The sequence below is a fragment of the Microcebus murinus genome, chromosome 2, assembly GCF_040939455.1.
Source record: "Microcebus murinus isolate Inina chromosome 2, M.murinus_Inina_mat1.0, whole genome shotgun sequence".
Classification (NCBI taxonomy): domain Eukaryota; kingdom Metazoa; phylum Chordata; class Mammalia; order Primates; family Cheirogaleidae; genus Microcebus; species Microcebus murinus.
The window spans coordinates 57347062-57363989 of record NC_134105.1 but is presented as its reverse complement, the minus strand read 5'-3'; positions in this window follow the sequence as shown (position 1 = coordinate 57363989).

The following is a 16928-nucleotide window of genomic DNA, read 5'->3' as shown; positions in this document are numbered from 1 at the left end:
CATTTGATCTCCTGTTGATGGATTTTATTTGTCAAATGCAAGCAGAAACCAGAAACAAGAATGCTCACTGATGCAGTCTATAAAGATCAGCCTCCCTGGGCACAGAGCAAGGTAGAGAGAGGCAAAGAGTAGGCAAGAAAGTATTAGCACACTATCTACTGAACTATGCTAGATTATGGGAGCCTCACAGATTACTGAAAAAAGATGAACATATTTTACCAAACATAAACAAAAAGGGTACCTATTTTTATAGTCATAGGAAAAATAAACTATGAGCTCACAGAAGTGTATGTAGCTAGTGACATGTCTGTGTCACTTATTTCATTGTTTTCTGAGGAAAATATTGTTTTGAACTCGTGGTCCACTTATAATATCCAGCTCATTTTACCTGAAATATCACTAATATAATCTGTCTACTTATAATACCTATAAATTGATTTTTAGCTTTAATTCATATTTTTACATTTTTTTTAAAACCAAGTTGGTTTTAGTGAATTGCTGCAACATTCTTTCAACCTTGATGCCCAACATTCATTAATACACACAAATACATGAACATACACACACATATACACATGTATATATAAATGTATATATGTGTATGTAACTAATCTTAGAAATGAAAATGACTTCATTCCTTTCTGTCTTTTGTGACAAGCTGTTCCACTTTGGTTTAATCCTAGACAAAATAATCCCTTAGCCTTTTGTTTACAAGCTCAATATTGAAGCTCTCCTTTTTCAATTATCATATTGCTGCTGTCCCCTCTCTAATCTTCTTACCCTAGATCACCAATGACTAGAATTCTAGCTTCAATTCCAGGTCTTCACTTGCTGAGTATTTAACAATAGCTCCCCTGTAATTGGAATCTCTATCCCATAATTCAATGTTGTCAAACTGGATTTCTTTATCTACCCTGGTGTTTCTAGGATAATTTCTGGCCTATAGTAAAAGTTTTAGTATTCATCTAAAACTTTTTCATTGAAAACAATTGAAATATTGCCAAACAATACAGTATCAGCCCCCTAGCTCCTTAGATTGTCCTCAAATATTTGCCACTCAGATGGTATTAATAGTAGAGCTATTTTTATTTCATTCTCTATTGAGTATATGTGACTTAACTTGAACAATGGTCATTGATGTTTTTGCCTCATGGGCATTTTCAGTGAGTCCAGTCTCTCTAATTCTGACCCACATTTACATGTGCCTTTTTATGAAGCCATCCTCAGAATAACAATGACCAACCCTGAAAACTTTTTGTCAAGCCCCCAACTCCACCCAGGTCTGCTACTTCTATCTGCATTCTTTAGCTTGGTCTTACTTGGGCTGAAACTGTCCCACTACCCATCTATTTATTTCAAATCCTATTGAAGTTTATTGATTGTTTCAATTAAATATTTAATATCTAAGATATTTAAAATACATTTCTAAAGAATAAAGAAATAAAAATAAAATAAACAACACCAATAGCTTTGGGGTTCCCTTTGTTGCCTTCTATGATTCTATTCCCCTTTCTCTACCAACCCTATAGCCACAATCCTGAATTTGTGATTATCATTTTCATTTATATGCTTTTTTCACACACACACACACACACACACACACACACACACTCACATACACAGAGTGTATATTTTGAACTTTATATAAATAGAATCTTATTTTGCATAAACTTCAACTTTCTTTTAATGGTAAATATAATTTTCATTAGGTTTATCCATGTTAATGCATGCAGCTGTAACTCATTTATTTTCATTGCTATATACCAAAATGCATCTTAACATTAAACCTGCTATTTATTGAATTACCTTTGTGTCTATCACTCTTCTAGTCCTCACCCTGTAATAGATAGAAGGATTCCCTAGCATGAGGCCAAGTTCAGATCATACATACTGTTTAGTTTTGTATCAGTGAAAGAATATAAATCTAAACGAAGCTTAACATTCGTTAAGTTGATCAGATTGCAAGACCAGTGATAGGTACTGACATGCTCTGGAGTCACTTTTCCCTAGCTAATTAAAAGTGTCTGGCAGGGATAAGAGAACAGATTTCTGAGTCAACTTGCCTGGGTTCTTGCTATAATCTTGAGAAAATCTTTTTGTCTCTCTCTCTTTCTGGGCTTGTTGCTCTGTGAAATGAAGCTAAAATGTTTTATCCCCCCAAAATAAGTGTAAAGCTTGAGTAAAATAGTCTATGTAGTTAGCATCAGAGGTAACTTCATCATGAAAATAAGTATATATCAAGTCGCCTAAAGAAGTTTTGGCAATTTGTTTCAAATGTATCTTAATATTGAAAAAATATGTTTGCAAGATTTGAAAAAAATAAGGTTATCTTTAGTTACTGAAGACCAGTGACTTTTCCCGCTTAGTCTTCTTATTCATTATACTTCCCCTTTTCTATGATAGCATTGGGGTGATAACTACTATTTGGGATATTTTGCTAAGGGGAATTGTAACTAGGCTTATAATTTTTCTGGGTTTCATGGAAGATACTCTTCTGATTTGCAGTCATTTTCTGTATAGTTACATATTGTTAGTCATGGAAGTCACGTTAAGTATGTTGGTCATGGAAGCATAGAAATGACTTCCAGGAAAATCCTTTCTACTGCTCACACAGAAAACTAACCCAGAATTTTAACCTTAAGAAAGGGGCCAGAGGTTGAGTCACCATATGAAAAAATGTACTCTGGCAACTGACAACGGAAGTATGTGGAGAGTGGAGGAAAAACAAAGTTTAAAACGTATAAAGCTAGGAGCAAACAAGTGACAAAGTCCTCTAATCATCAAACATATACAATGGTAAGCAGAGAACTTAGTTTTCCTAAATGCCAGATGAAAATGCAATTTTTCTCCCATCAGAAATCCATTTGATAAAACAGAATATACATATATAAATGGACCATACAATAAATATTTTTGCATGTATTATGTAAATTCAGTAGAAATTATTCTAGCAATGAGAAGTAAATTGAAATAACTTTTTCATTTTTAAAAAATAATTTTTCATTCTGAAATCAGCAATTCATTAAGCAGAAGATTTGAACAGAAATAATATATAGGATTAAGTAATTTGATAGTCCAATTAATGAAGATTTTTTACATTGGAGAATATTTAGACTTTATACTGATTTGATACAAAATACTGACATTAACAAAGATAACACATTAATAAAAAGCCACTGCAGTAAGCGACATGGATAACAAATTAACGAGTACATTCAAGATTACTGAAGAAAGTCAGTTCACAAAAATACATTAAAAATTCTGAAATCTTACAATAACATATATAAGAAACTTAATAAAAGTTTTTCCAAATTTGGCAACAATACAAAAAGTTACATGGCATTACCCGGTATGAATTGTAAGGCTAAGAGAATCTTTTCTAAATTATCAAATTTTTTTTAAATCAACTATCCTAATGGAAAGATTGAATTATCTTTCTTTTCCCTCTGTTGAGAATGAAGGACAAAATCATTGTCATGTGAAGAAATGGTCAAAAACCATGCATTTAAAAAATAGGATTTCAGGCCGGGCGCTGTGGCTCACGCCTGTAATCCTAGCTCTTGGGAGGCCGAGGCAGGCGGATTGCTCAAGGTCAGGAGTTCAAAACCAGCCTGAGCAAGAGCGAGACCCCGTCTCTACTATAAATAGAAAGAAATTAATTGGCCAACTGATATATATATAAAAAAATTAGCCGGGCATGGTGGCGCATGCCTGTAGTCCCAGCTACTCGGGAGGCTGAGGCAGAAGGATCACTCAAGCCCAGGAGTCTGAGGTTGCTGTGAGCTAGGCTGACGCCACGGCACTCACTCTAGCCTGGACAACAAAGCGAGACTCTGACTCAAAAAAAAAAAAAAAAAAATAGGATTTCAGAGCTATTTTAATAAAACATTGTATTTGTTTTCTGGATTTGGCAATGTTTGAGTATTTGTTGGAAATTTGAAATTGTGTAACTCATAATGATTAATTTCCTTATTCAAAGTAAACATTCACTTTTATACTTAATTTTGTATTTTCATTTTTGTATTTTTTTAATTTACATAAGATTTTCCAAATCATGTACATTTATGGCCCCGCAAAATTTAGATTTATAACTGTCACATAGTAATTGTTTGATAAATATCAGCATTTGCATATATTATATATAATGAACATATAAATATATACATGATTTTACATTTTTATCATACTGAGAAATGTTAATAATAAAGAATGCATATTTTTGCAAATATTCATTTTTAATTTCATGTAGTCTCTACTTATGTTCTAGAGGAATAGATGATTTTTAATCTTGGAAGCCAGGATGAAAAGAAGTAGAAAGTTAAAAAATTTATGATTAATAAAATCATCACAAATCTAACTACAAACACCACTCTGTCCAGAATAAAAGACAGAGTATTATTAGTATTAGTACAGAGTATTCTCTGTAATAAACTGTATGCAATATGTATGCATACACATAAAAAATTAAGAGATTATTTTCAGAGGTTTAAATCATGAAACAAATTATTTAAAAACTTGAATTACAAACAAGAAAATATATGTTTTAAATATGAATGCATTTGCCAATACATAGTATGACAATTAATGACTGAAATCTAACACACCTGCCCACTTCTCAAGGTATTCCACAAGCATCTGAATTATGAGTGGAGACAAAGTTTATATTAGAACCTGGAATTCTACTTTGTTCTACAAGAAAGAAAAGTAATGTTTACCCCACTATGTTGAACACATTGTCTTGAAAAGAACTGGTGTCAATTTTTGAAGCTTCAAGAATAAAGCATAAAATAAAAGTACAGCTTGTAAGAAAAACATAGTGTAGCACTTTGTGATACTGCAGTGGAAGAGTTTCATTTTATTAGAACAGATGACAGTTCAATCTAGTGAAAACAATAGTATTTGAAAAGTATTAGATCTATGTATTATCTGTTTTACGTAAAATAGATCTTATATGAATATACATATATTAATAGCATGAGTATACATACAAGTTTACACATCAAGAGTTAACTTTCTTCCATTATTCACAATTGAAATTATGAAAGGCAATTTTGTGGTCTTTTTAAAAACATTTTAAAAGGACTATATCACAGTTATGACATGTTGTTTTATATACCACAAAGATAGTCATTTGACACAGCATGAAAAGAAGTGTTATTGCTCGGTCTACTACAATATAGTAGCATTTGTTCAAAGTCTTTTAAACAAGTAATGTTTTAGAGAAAAGAGCCACAGTTTTCAGATATGAAAGGCCTGATTTTGAACCCTAATCATGCTCTTTAAGCCTTTGTGACTTTAATCAAGTGAACTGACTTATTTTTACCACCTTCTTCTGCTATGAAATGGTCAATAACATTTGTCTTTCAGATTTATTCTGAGGTTAAAGCAAATATGATAAAGGACATTACTGGCTACAGTACTCAACTTTGTGGAAGTTGGGGTCCACTGCCTCTTCCCCTCCCACACAAGCTCACAGGAGAGGAAACAATTAGAAATGAAGGCAGTAATAGCAATCCTAGAGATGCACAATCTGTGTACATGTTAAAAATCAATAATTTTTCCACAGGAGAACAGAAATATTAAAATTTCTTTCAATGCTTTTGAGTTTTGGAAGATCTCAGGGAAAGTTACCAAGGAAGACATTGTGTTTGTTAATAATGTAACTTATGTGTGGTGTAGACAAAACATAAATACATGCAATCAATCTTAGATAACTAGTACACAGACAAGAAGCCCATTTGTGGAGTCTGTGTTTTTCTGCAATGGGTAAACCATATCTATACTTCCAAGAACTTCAGTGATAATAGATATCTTGCAGATAATTTGGGATCCTAGTATTTCCCATACATCATTAGAAAATAGCTGAAGGTTTAAAGTTTCTCATTTTCATGCCTGGGATATGGTTGGTACTGAAAGGTAGAAAATAATTTATATTAAACAGCACTATCCACGATCCAAGCATACAGAGTGAATACTGTACATGCTGTTTCCATGATCTTCCCCAAAATTCTGTGATGTATTAATTTTCCATTTTTTTACATGATGAAAATTAAGTATAAAAAATAAGTAACTTGTATGAAGCTATACAATTTATAGAGAGAAATGAGAAGAAAACTTAGGTATACATTGGTCCAAGGGGCACAGGGAGAGGTTATATCAAAAAAGGCATTTACATAATTTACTCAAATTAATGGCAGCTATAACGTTCTATGTGAGATGCAAGTAATTTCATTGCATGCAATCATCAATTCTGCAATCATATGTTGAATGCATACTATGTATAAGTCACACGTCCCCTCCTAAAAAATATCTAGATTATTAGTGATTAAATACTGTCAATCAGGTCATCTAAATGCCAATTATAATGAGGTATGAAATCTGCTAAAGTAGAATAATAAACAGATTTCTATGGAAACCCAGAGAAGGCATCAAGTAAATTTTCCTGAAGGAATACACTGAGGTTTCTCAGAGGAAGTAATATGTAAATTAGATCTTAAAAGATGGGAAGCATCTTTTAAGAAAAGAGAGAAAGAAAATTATTTTTTTTAAGGCAAAACTATAATTTTTCCTAAAGATTAAGTAAAAGTATGGGCAGAGATTTAGAGGTAGTTTGAGCAAAATATTACATTGAGTGATAGTAGCAGCATGAGAAGATTTGGAAACCCTTCCTAGGTAGAGGCAAAGATATAAAATGTAACCAAAATGTAAAAAAAAAACCCAAAAACCATTTATCAGGTGTCGGGCAGGTGAGAGGGAGGAGGAGGGGATGGGCATATACATATATAATGAGTGAAATGCATATCACCTGGGGGATGGACATGCTTGAAGCTCTGACTCAAGGGGGAAGAGGAGGTAAGGGCAATATAAGTAAACTTAACAACATTTGTACTTAACAACTTTAAACTTAACAACATTTGGAAAATAAATAAATAAATAAAGGTGATATAAAACTGGATCAAATTATTAAAATAAAAGCATATATTTTAGGTAACTAGAAACTCAACCAGGACAGGCAACAATTGGGTAACTGATTATTCTTAAAAACTGCTACTGTATCAAATAAGAAAGTGAGCTTATTACCTTCTTGCCTGAGGAGATTCCCCCCCCCCTTGCAAATTAGACAGCAAAAGCCTACAGCTTTAGTGGTTAGAGGTGGTTCTTAGTTCAGGAAAGAGAAGAACATGTAGAAATTTAAAGGGACAATTTTGAAAGTAAAGAGGCATAGATGGGCTGAGTTAGGAAACTCTCCACACATCTGTCTGACTGCTGAATATGTATGCCACCAGAAGATACTGGGAAGCCTAAAAAAATTAAAATACAGGGGATATTTTTTAACTTTTAACAATTTTGAGTGTTTTCCTCAACACAAACACAGGTCATGCAGTAGACAAGAAGTCTTACCGGCTTTCAGTGTCTCAGTGTAACCTCCCCCAAATCATTGGCTGACTGCTAAAGTATATGACAACAGAAGATATTTCCAGGGTGGCCACACAAAAATATACATTCCATGGTAGATAAATATTTCTCAGTTTGAGTTGAGACAAGTTAATTTCCTTCTAAAACAAACAAACAACCTTTTGTAGAAGAAAACAGAATTCAGAGGTGCTACATGTATTTCATCCAAAAATTACTAGATAGTTTAAAAAAAATCAGAAAAAATGATTCCTAATTAGATTTAGTAAAAAAAAAAATGACTTGGAACCAGCTTTTATTAATACTTTAAAAACTAAAGGTAAACATACAAATAATAATTAAACAAGTAAGGCATTTCAACATAAAGAGCCAAGGAGATATTCTAATATAAGACTGATGTCAGAAATATGGTGGAATAGATATTTTCTCAGCATCACTGCCCCCACAAAAATACAACTAGAAACTATTCAAAGTTAAGAATACCAACTTCAGGGAATAAAAAATACATGAATAGAAAGCGAAATGAAATTTGGAAAACAATTCAGGAACAAAATGAGATATTTGACAAATAAAAATAATAAACAAAAAGTAAAAGAAATACTAAAAATAAAGAATATAATAACTAAAGTGAAAAACTTATTAGAAAGCTGCAAAAACATACTTGATCAAACAGAGGAAAGAATTAGCAAATTTTTAATTAGAAAATATGAAGTTATTCAATCAGATGAATAAAAATAAGACTAAATAAAAGAGTGAAAAAGCCCTGTGGGAATTATGGAACACTATCAAGTGAATTAACCTACACATAATTGGAATTCCCAAAGAAGCAGAGAGAGAAAGGACTAGAAAGCATATTTAAGGAAATAATAGATGAAAATTTCCCAAATCAGGAGAAAGACAAGGTACAGAAAGCTCAGAGGTCGCTGGTCCTATTCAATCCAAAAAGAAATTCCCCAAGGCACGCCATAATGAAATTAGCAAAAATCAAAAACAAGGAAAACATACAAAGCAAAAAAAAAAAAAAAAGAAAAAAAGAAACAGATCATATTACATGGGGCCCCCATATGGTTTTAAGTGAATTTCTCTGCATAAACCCTGCAAGCCAAGAAAGTAGTATGCTACATTCAAGTTGCTGAAGGAAAACAAGCAAACAAACAACAACAACAAAAAAAACTGTCTACCAAAAATACTGTACCCAGGAAAGCTATTCTTCAAACAAGAAAGAGAACTAAAGACTCCCAGATAAATGAAAACTGAGGGAATTCAACACAAGACCTATGTTACAAGAAATGCTAAAGGGAGTTTTTCAGTCTGAAATGGATGCTAGCATGTAACAAGAAAACACCTGAAAATATAAAACTCACTAGTAAAATAAGAAAATAGAGACATTTAAACCACTTATATCTTAAGTGTAAAGACTAAGTGACAAAAGTATTGAAAATAATGATAACTACAACAATTTGTTAAGAGATAGGCAATATTAAATGATGTAAAATGAAACATCAAAAAGTCAAAATGTGGGTATGGTGGTGTTAAAATGTTGTTTCTTTTTGATACATTTCTTTGCCATAGAAGTTAAGATATTAACAGTTTAAAATAATCTGTTGAACATAATGTTTTTGTAAACCACATCATAACCACAAACAAAAATCTATGATAGATTCACTCAAAAGAATAGCACAGAATCAAATATACTACTAGAGAAAGTTCCTTAATTGTGAAGAAACACAGTAAGAGAAGAAAAGGGAAAACAGAATCTTCACAGTAAAAGAAAGTAAGTTTAATATAGTGGTAGTAAGCTTTTACATATCCATAATAACCTGGAATGAAAATGGATTAAATTATACAATAAAAGACATAGAGTGTCTGAATGGATAGAAAACAAGACCAACTATATGCTCTCTAAAAGAAACCCACTTCACCTATAAAGACATGCATAGACTGAAAATCTACAGATGGTAAAAATATTCCATGCAAATGGAAACCAAAAATGAGCAGGAGTGGCTGAACTTATATCAGAGAATAAATGGATAAATAGACTTTTAGTCAAGAATGATAACGAAAAAGACAAAAAGGCCATTATATAATGATAAAGAAGTTAATACAGAAAGAGGGTATAAAAGTTGCAAATATGCATCTAACACTAGAGTACCCAAATATATTAAACAAATATTAATACCATAAATGGAGAGATTGACTGCAATACAATAACATATTTAAGATCCCACTTTAAGCAATGCACAGATTACACAGAGAGAAAATCAATACAGAAACATTATAGTTAAACTGCTCTCTAAATCAAATTGATCTAATAGACATTTACGGAACATTCCATACAACAGCTACAGAATACTCATTTTCCTCAACAGTATTTGTAACATTTTCCAGGATAGATAATATATTAAGTCACAAGACAAATCCTAATGAATTTTTAAAAATTTGAAATATCAAATTTCTTTTCTGACAATAGAATAAAACTAAAAATCAAAAGCAGAAGGAAAATTGTAAACTGTGTAAATTCATGGAAATTAAACAACATGTTCCTGAACAATGAATGGGTCAATGAAGTAATTTAAAAGAAAACTAAAAAATTCCTTGAGACAAATGAAAATGGAAACACAGCATGCCAAAACCTATTAGATATAGCAAAAATATTTCTAAGATGGAAATTTATAACAATAAACATCTACATGAAAAAAGTAGAAAGACTTCAAATAACCTCATGATACATGAAAAGCGAATAGGAAAATGAGAGCCATCTAAACCCAAAACGACTATAAGGAAAGAATTAATAAAGATCAGAGCAGAATTAAATGGAATAGAGACTAAAACACTGTAAATAATTAAGGAAACAAAAGTTGTTTTATAGAAAAGGTAAACAAACAAAACTTTAGACAGACTAAGAAATGAAAAAGAAGATATTAAAAGTGACACCACAGATGCAAAAGATCATTAGATACATTATGAACTACTATATGCCAATAAATTGGAAAATCTAAAAGAAATGAATAAATTCCTGGACAACCTACAATCTGGCGAGATTGAGCCATGACAAAATAGAAAACTTAAACAAATAAGTAACAAGATTGAAGCAGTAATAAAGTCTATCAACAAGGACCTGACAACTTCACTGCTAAATTCTACAAAACATTTAAAGAAAAACTAACACTATTATACTAAAACTATTTTAAGAAATTGAAGGTAAGAAAATTCTTCCCAAATTATTCTATGAGGCTGGCATTACCCAACATTAAAACCAGATAAGGACACAACATTGAAAAAAGAAAACTACTGGCCAATATCCTGGTGGACATAGATGCAAAAATCCTGAACAAAATGCTAGCAAACAGAATTCAACACATTAAAAAGATTATTCTTCGTGAATGCCACCATCAAGTGGTATTCATCCTAGGGATGGAGGAATCATTTGACATACACAAATTAACAGACATATACAGCACATTAACAGAATGAAGAACAAAAACCATATGATCACTTCAGTAGAAGCTGAAAAAGCATTCAGTGAAATTCAACTTCCCTTGATGACAGAAACTCTCAACAAACTAAATAGAGCAGGAACATACCTTAAAACAATAAAGGTCTTATACTGCAAACCCACAGCTAGTATTAAACTGAAAGAGAAAAAACTGAAAGAGGTAAAGCTGAAAGCCTTCATTCTAAGATAGGGAACAAGAAAGATGCTTACTTGTACCACTTTTATTCAACATACTACTGGAAGTTCTAGCTAGAGCAATTAGGCAAGAAAAAGAAATAAAGGACAACCAAATTAGAAAGGAAGAAGTCAAATTATCTCTGTTCATAGATGGCAGAATCTTATATTGTGAAAAACCTAACATCTCCACCAAAAAAGAGTTAGAAATAATAAACAAATTGAATAAAGTTTCAGGATACTAAATCGGCATACAAAAATCAGGAGCACTTCTACATCCCAATAGCAAATAATCTGAAAGGAAATTAAGAAAGCAATATCATTTATAATGTCTATAAAAAATAATAATATGGCTAGGAATAAATTAAACAAAGAAGTGAAACATCTGTACAATGAAAACTATAAAACAATTATGAAATAAATTGAATAGAACATAAAAATGGAAAGATATCCCACGGTCATAGATTAGAAGAATTAATAGAGTTAAAATGTTCATTTGCCCAAAGATATCTACAGATTAAATGCAATCCCTGTCAAAACACCGAAGTCTTTCTTCACAGAAATAGAAAAACCAATCATAAATTTATATGAAACCACAAAAGACCCTGGATAGACAAAGCAATCTTGAACAAAAAGTACAAAGCTGGAGGCATCACAGTACCTAATTTCAAAACTTATTTCAAGGCTATAGTAACCAAAATAGCATGATATTTATATAAAATTAGACACATAGGCCAATGGAACAGAATAAAATACCCAGAAATAAATTCACATATTTACAGCCAACTGATTTTTGACATAACTTCCAAGAACTTACATTGGGCAAATGACTCCATCTTCAATAAATGGGACTGAAAAACTAGATAACCATATGCAGAAGAATGAAACTGTACCCTTATGTCTCACCACATATAAAATTCAACCCAAGATTAATTAAAGACTTAAATGTAATAGCCAACACTATAAAACTACTAGAAAAAAAAAAAGGAAAACTCTTCAGGACATTGGTCTAGGAAAAGATTTTATGGTTAAGACCTCAAAAGCACAGGCAACAAAAATGAAAATAGGCAAAATTAAACTAAAAAGCTTCTGCACAGTGAAAGAAACAATCAACAAGGTGAAGAGACAACTTCTTGAATGGGAGAGAATATCTTCAAATTACTTATTTCACAGGGTACTAATATTTATAATAGAATATTCAAGAAACTCAAACTACTCAATAATAAAAAAGCAAATGAGCCCATTAAAAGTGGGTAAGGGACATGAATAGACATTTTCCAAGGAAGACATACAAATGTATACCAGACAGATGAAAAAATGCTCAGCTTTGCTAATCATCAGTAAAATGCAAGTCAAAATCACAATGAGTTATCATGTCACCCCAGTTAGAATGGCTGTTACTAAAAAGACAAAAAATAACAGAAGCCGGCAAGAGTATGGAGAAAGGGTAACACTTATAAATTGATGGAGGTAAAGTAAGTTAGTACAGCCATTATAGAAAACAGCATGACGTTCCTCGAAAAATAAAAAATAGAACTACTATATTACATAGAAATCCCACTAATGGGTATACACATCCAAAGAAAATAAAATTAGTATGTCAAAGATATATCTGCACTCCCATGTTTATTACAGCACTATTCACAATAGACAAGATATGGAATCAACCTAAGTGTTTGTTAATGGATGAATGGATAAAGAATGTGTGGTGTGTGTGTGTGTGTGTGTATACATATATACATACATATATTTATAGATAAAGAATGTATAGTGGTGTGTGTATGTATATATATACATACATATGTTTATAGATAAAGAATGTGTGGTATGTATATTCATATATATATACATAATAGAATATCATTCAGCTATAAAAAATGAAATTCTGTCATTTGCAACAATATGGATGGAACTGGAGCTTATTATGTTAAGTGAAATAAGCAAAACACAGAAGGACAAATACATCTTGCTCATATATGGAATCTAAAAAAGATGATATAGAAGTAGAGAGTAGAATAGTAGTTACCAGAGAATGGGGTGGGAGTGGTAGAAAAGGAAAGGTTAGTCAACAGGTACAAAGTTACAGTTTTATAGGATGAATAAACTCTGGTGTTCTATTGTATGATAGAGTGATTATAGTTAACAATAATATATTCTATATTTCAAAATGGCAAGAAGGGAGGATGTTAATGTTTTCACCACAATGAAATGACAAGCATTTGAGGTGATGAATATGCTAACTACACTGATTTGACTATTACACAATGTATACATGTATCAAAACAACACACTTTACCTCCTAATTATGTATGATTATTGTTTATCAATTAAAATCAGTATAAAATTTTATTTTGAAACATATTGAAACTGAGTATCATATAACAAGGCCAAACATATAATGCATCTTGGTTTTGGTTATATATATGAGTATACTTGCACACAATATACATTATTTAGATGTTGGTTTCTTTATTTGAATTATCCTCATTTATGAAGCATATTTTCATGGGATACAGAGTTCTAGGTTGATCTTTTAATTTTTTTTTTCTTTTCTTCTTTAATGATGGTGTTTCTTTGTCTTCTCTATATCTGATAAGAATTCAGCCATCACTCTTATAGTTGTGCCCTAATACATAATGAATCATTCCTTCTTTTTATTTTTCTGGCTTCTGCACGGCTATCTCCTCTTTAGGATCCTGCCCTATAAAACTCAGCCACTTCAGTGTCATTTAATTCCTCTCTCCCAGTGCCTCTGCCTCTAGAGCTTCTTAGGGACCACAGCTTTGTAGCAGGCTGAGGTAAAGGGAGGAAAAGCTTCTTAACTATTTCTGTATGAAATGTTGTAAAGAGAGGGTAGAATGGCAATACTCATGATCCCAATGAGATCTTATTATATCCTTTTATTCTGTTTTATATCACTTTCAATTTTCCTCACCCAAAATATGTCTGGTATCAGGACCTGGGATAAGTGCAGGGGACAGACTTGGAAAGATCTGATACTGGGTTAATCTTATCTCATTTGGCTTTTTCTCTGTAAGGAGCATTCTGTTCCATGAGGCTTCTCTAAACCTTCTCTAAAAATGACATTTTTAGTTAGATGTTGGCCTCAAGTGCACTGGTCACAGCTATCTATGTCTAAGCCACAGTGCGACAAGATGCTTATTAAAAAGTGGTATGTCACTACAATTAGAAATAGTGTATTCAAGCCCGGCATGGTGCCTGGCACCTGTAATCCTACCACTTCTTGAGGTTGAGGCAACAGGATCTCTTGAGGTCTGGAGTTCAAGACCAGCCTGAGCAAGAGTGAGAACCCCATCTCTACAAAACATAGGAAAAAATATTAGCTGGGCATGGTGGAGCGCTCCTGTAGTCCCAGCTACCTTGGAGGCTGAGGCTATCTCCTCTTTAGGATCCTGCCCTATAAAACTCAGCCACTTCAGTGTCATTTAATTCCTCTCTCCATTTAAGGGCTCTTATATCCTGGACTGTGCAGGAAAATGTCCCACAGAACAAAGCTTGGTAAAATATGATCCACTCTCCCTGTGTTTTTTTTCTCTCTCTCAAAGTTCTGTGCTGCCTGTTGTCCAATGCCTGAAGTTCATTGCCCATGTATATTGTCCAGTTTTATTGTTGTTAATAAAGAAGTGTAACTCCAATACCAGTTGCTTCTTTATATACATGGAAATCGTACTTTCATGGGAGAAATGGATCGTGAACAAGATAATTAATTTTAAAATTTCCATGTTAGATACTAAGGACTAAGGAGAAAATAAATCAGTAGCATGGATAGGAAGGTTGTGTATATCTGGGGAAGCCGAGGTAAGGATAAGAAAAGTATTGGCTATTTTTGAAAATCTAGCTGCAGAAGATCTCACTATGAAAATGACGATAGAGGAAAGTTAAGAAAGTGAGTCATACAGTTATTGGTGGGAAAGGTCTTCTAAGGCAAAGGAGTAGCCAGTGCCCAGGGCATGTGGCAGGAGTATATCTATGCCATGTTAGTAGGAAAGAGGTGGCCAGAGAGCCTGGAACTAAATGAGAGGGGGGAGAGTGCTAGGAGATGGATTTAGAATGAATTTAAGTGAGGACCAGCTTGAGTAGCACTTTACAGATCATTTATAAGACTCTATTGCTTTCTTTGAGTGAAATGAGGCCAGCAGAGGACCTTGAGTAGAGATATTTTACTATGTCTGGCTTTTATGTGACACAAATAGTCCTTGTGTACCAGATTTAGTATTCCGAAACAGATTTGAGTCCTATGAATGTGATGCTGTCGTAAACCTGTATTTGGAGGACACTTGCCTGAGTGGAACCTATGATACCAGGCTGTCTTCACTTCCGAAATCTCACTCATCTTTCAGGAACTTGGGCCTGCCTCTTGAGGTCTCTGGATCTCAGTCAAGCAATATTCTGTGCAATTATGGGCCAGCTGCCAAAGCCAAATTGTTCCAGTTAGCGGTACTTTAGTAAAATAACTTCTAAGTTCTCCAATATGAGAATTTCTCAGATAAAGGGACTTCTAAGGCCACTTAGTTTTCTGACTCATAGGACACATACTGTGCTATGGTCTTGGGTGAAGAGTTTATTCACAAAGCACTTAACGAAAGCATGTCCATTTGATTTTCGTTATAAAGGAAATTCCTATTCCAAGTGGTTTAAACAATAAAGGGAAATCATTGACTCATGTAAGTTAAAGGTTCAATGGTTCAACAATGTCATTAAGGACCTGGTTTCTTTCAGACTCTCTGTTCTGCCAAAAAAAAGAGCTGGCTTCACTCTAAATCTGGCTCTCCTTTAAGTCTTAATGTGGCTTCCAGCAGCTGGGCTGCATATTATGTCAAATATGCCTGTGGATGGATACATTCTCATCCAACAGGATAGAGATCATCAAATAAATATCGGACTTTCCTACTAATTTAAACACCTCCAAATAGATCCCTATATTCAGGGAAGTGTCACATTCTAACTGGCTTATACCTGGGTTGCATGAAATATTATTGAAAGGGGGATAGAATATCCTCAACTGATTTAAATAACTAGGAGCCTAACTATCATGATAGAAGTGGGATAAATGTCATCCTAAACAGCTGTTATATAATGAGGAGAAATGGAATTGTTCCTGAAAAAAAATGAACATAAGTAATAGAATTCACCATCACCAGGACCTCTTCATCCAGTGTATTCATACCTGGAAAGCAGACTCAATACACCATAGCTTTCATCTTCACAAATGGAAGTGAGGATGCAGAGCAGCATCTGAATCCTCCTGGGAATAAGTGGGCTTCATAACTGGAGGGAGAGGTGTCAGTTCTGATGGCATAGAATTGAGTTACATTAGTGTAGGGCAGAGTTAGAATAAAACAAAATATTTAGCTGCTAAATAATACCAATTACAGCGAGAGAATAGAAATATAGGTTTCTTTTGTTGAAGAGGTAAATTTTCAAAGTAGTCTGGGCCAACAAGGCAAACTCTATTAATCACTGAATATTTCTTATTGTTTTGAAGATCTCTGATTTCAGGAAACGCCAATATTTGTCAAACAACATGAGAGTATAATTGCTAAATTGTAGCTTGGAAATTTTTCTTTGGAATTAGAAGCATATTTCTTACAAGTGCCATTACAGTTGGCCAAGGAAATTGCTTAAGAACAAATCTAGAGAATAGATCAAGAATACTTTGTAACAATAAAAAAATTTAGTAATGGTAAATACACTTAATTGAGTACTTGATGTGTAATAGCAAAGAAATTTAGATGTTTTGCCACGGAAAAGAAAGCAGGAAATATTATGTCAAACATGCCTGTGGATGGATATTTTTTGAAGAATTAAAAGGACAGGGAAGGCT